The following is a 3,426-nucleotide window of genomic DNA, read 5'->3' on the forward strand; positions in this document are numbered from 1 at the left end:
GGATTTTGTATGGGGAGAGGCTATGGCTAAAGTCATGACATGCCCTATGTGAAGCTCACAACCTGTTCTGAAGGCACAGCATGATCAGAAAAGGTGTAAAGGTGGCTGGGCTATGAACTTCACAAGTATGTGACCTTTGGACTCCACTGTTCATCGCTGCTAATACCATGATAGTTTGTTCCCAAGAACACCACCTCTTCCATGGCTAGAGAGAGTTACAGTATGCCCCTTAAACTATGTATGCCTGGGGAGAACGAGCACTTTGTACTCTTCACTCCACCTGGAGTGCCCACTTAAGATGGAATGGTAGCAGCACACAGAGTCAGGCATGATCATTGCTGTCCTTTTTAGCTCTGTGTACCTGTGGTCAGGGCCAGGGCTAGAACTTTGGAACTGTGTAGTTAAATATTACTTCTGGGACACACAGCTTCTAGCTCCCTCCTCTCACCATGCTTACAACAAATGGAGATAATATTCCTCCAAATTACAATTTAGGGAACAAGAGGATTTCATCGGGCTTACTAACAGAGCACAGGGTGGCGATGAGGGTAACTTACAAAAAGGTGTGGGCACATGTGGGCTTCTTTCCCACATTCTATCCTGGACCCCCTGACCCTCTGCTGTGGCCCAAGATGGTGAAGGTCACCCCCCCCAACTTTCCCTGTCCCTATCCTTAGTCCCTCCCCTTTATGCAGCTAAGGCCCAATTGATTGCATGGTAAGGGTGACTGACTCCCTGTGCCCCCCCCCTACACAGAGGGTCTATAGTCAAATTAGTCTGTGGTGATTGAAGCACAAGGGTAAACCCAGCTATAGAAGAAGGCATCTGTCCACCGCTTGCCAGTCTAGCTTGGCACACTGAGGACAAGCTAATCCAACAAGCTGCTTAAGGCCTCTTTAACAAACCTTTGTGAACACGGCAGGCCTAGGAATGGTGATGTTTCCTCCCTCCCTTGACTGCAGCAAGTGCCTAAGTACAGAGCAGGGACAAAGTGGAAGGAATGCTGTGGGCATTTGCCTTCGGTCCTGCAATGGGTGAGTCCAACTCAGCCATACCCTTGACAGTAGAGAGCAAATCCCGTATCTTCTGGTGTTCAGGGTCAGTACTCTGCTTCCCACTGTACTATAAATCCTGTCCCTTGCAGTATAGAATGCCCATCATGGGGGGCTAAGTTGTCTTTACTAAATGGTTACTGCCCAAGTCAATGAAGTGGGTTTTTGACACAAACTCAACCAACATCACACTTTTCAACGTGGCTCCTGGCTTCAGTACAGTGTAGGTACATATGTGCTGAGTAGTGAAAGCTCTATTCCAAAGCAAGGCTTCTGTACAAATACTGAGTCACTTATCTATGAGGGTTGGGAGCCTGTGATGTCTGTGAAACTTGCCAATCATTAAGATTGCCAGTGCCCTGCTGGGAAAGGTGGCTAGGACTCCCTCTAGTCCTCCTTCCTAAACAGGAGACACCCTCCATGTCCCCGGCTGTGAAGATAGCAAAACTGGGGTGCTTATTCCTTACTACTCTGTTGCTCTTCTCTCTGTATCCGACAAAGCTCCAGTCTCTCTCATTGACATCCAGTGGTCTTCCGTGGAAAATTACCTCAAAATTCAGCTACACACTTTATTTTGGATCTTTCTGGAGATGGTGAGGCTCTGATGAGCCATCTCAGATCTTGTTATAGTTAGTTTTCTGTTTAATTAATTTTTAGCTAGCTACACATCTATGGGATTCTTTACGGCATTTCTATATCCAGGTGTAATGTAGATCTGGACCTTGCTCTTACATTTGTGCTCTACTACCCCTCCCGCAGCCCTTCCTCCTCTGCTTCCTATTCTTCCCCTTTCTACTCCCTATTAGTCCCCCTTCTGCTTTCATGTCATATACACATACATAGATAACACAGATTATGGGAGTGCTCACGCATACACAGATGAAGCATGTATGTTTCATTGTCATATATGTAGGCAGATGGCAAATCATAGGCATCACATAATTGAGCACAATAGTCTAACTTTCAGAATCCCCACAGTTTATATTAACTAGGTGAACACTCATCGATTCCTTGATCATCATATTTGCACTCTGACCCATGTCTTTTCCTTAGTACATTTCTAGTTTTCTAGAAAGTTAATCTTACTATACCTACTTAAACCTCCATCAGCATATCAAAAATACATTTATTGGAAGCGTATGGTCTGAATTCTCTCCATGGCATTCAGCATTTAGAATGACACATGTTTAAGTATAACTTCACTGAGATACATAAAATTAAATAATATGGTGTCATAAATACTAATTATGCAATTGAGTTTGCATCTTCATAGGAGTATGGTTAAGAAATAATCTGGAGGCTAGAATATTGGCTCAACAGTTAAGAGCACGTGCTGCTTGCTCAGTTCCCAGCACCAAGGTGTCTCACCCAAAGAGGAACTGACACCTTCTTGTGGCCTCCTCAGACACTTATACATATTATACACAAAATTAAACAATTATTATCACATTCCTGAAAGTATATACCATAAAACACAGACAAAATTGATCACTAATTTCTGTATTCTTTTAACACTACTGAAACAAGTAAATTATTTTCTCAACATGGTATAGTTGGGGGGGGCAAATTCCATAATCTCAGCAGTAATTTGCTTTTAAAATATGAAGATACCAATAATATATGCATTATAGAGGTGCTATGAAGATGAAATAAAGAAATCTATCCAATGTGTCTTAACTAGCATTCATCACACTGAAAAGTAATTATTCAATATGTCTTACAAAGTATTCATTTACCTTTATGCTCTTATTGAACTCCGGAATCTTACTTTGAAGCCCACAGAAGAAAAAGAGGGAATGGAGGAAATATTTGGTAAATGAATGAATAAAATATTCACAGATTATGCCTTTTTAAGTTGGTCTAGCTACCCTGTTCTGTGTCTGAACTATTGACATTTTATTTTAGCACAAGAGTGCTTTCCCATTAATCAACTTCTACAGGAGAAGATGACTCAGACTCTAGGGACTGCTTACAGGGGAGAATGTTAACAGACCTTATAGTAGCTGCAATTTCCTTATTTCCCATTGATGGATCAAGAGATAATTCCCAAACTATTTTCAAGCCAACCTGGTAAGTATGTAATATTCACTCAAGCGACACTAAGCCATTTGCTGTGATTTCAGCAGGAGAGAAAGAGGAAGGTCGCTTTGAGAGAGAAGGATTTGTATTAATAGTACTGACTCATAATTGCATAGATGATGCTTCTGCACATCTCCCAACAGGCCAGAAAATAGGTCTTTAGGACTATCTTTGCTAAATATTGTACTTTATCCAAAGTCCTCATTTCAAATCTGAATGATAGTAAAATCTGACAGGAATAAGGTATAAGTCCAGCATAGAAGGGCTAGAAGCAATTAACTTGGTTCTTTCAATA

This window comes from Nannospalax galili, unplaced genomic scaffold, assembly GCF_000622305.1.
Source record: "Nannospalax galili isolate Female #2095 unplaced genomic scaffold, S.galili_v1.0 scaffold828, whole genome shotgun sequence".
NCBI lineage: Eukaryota > Metazoa > Chordata > Mammalia > Rodentia > Spalacidae > Nannospalax > Nannospalax galili.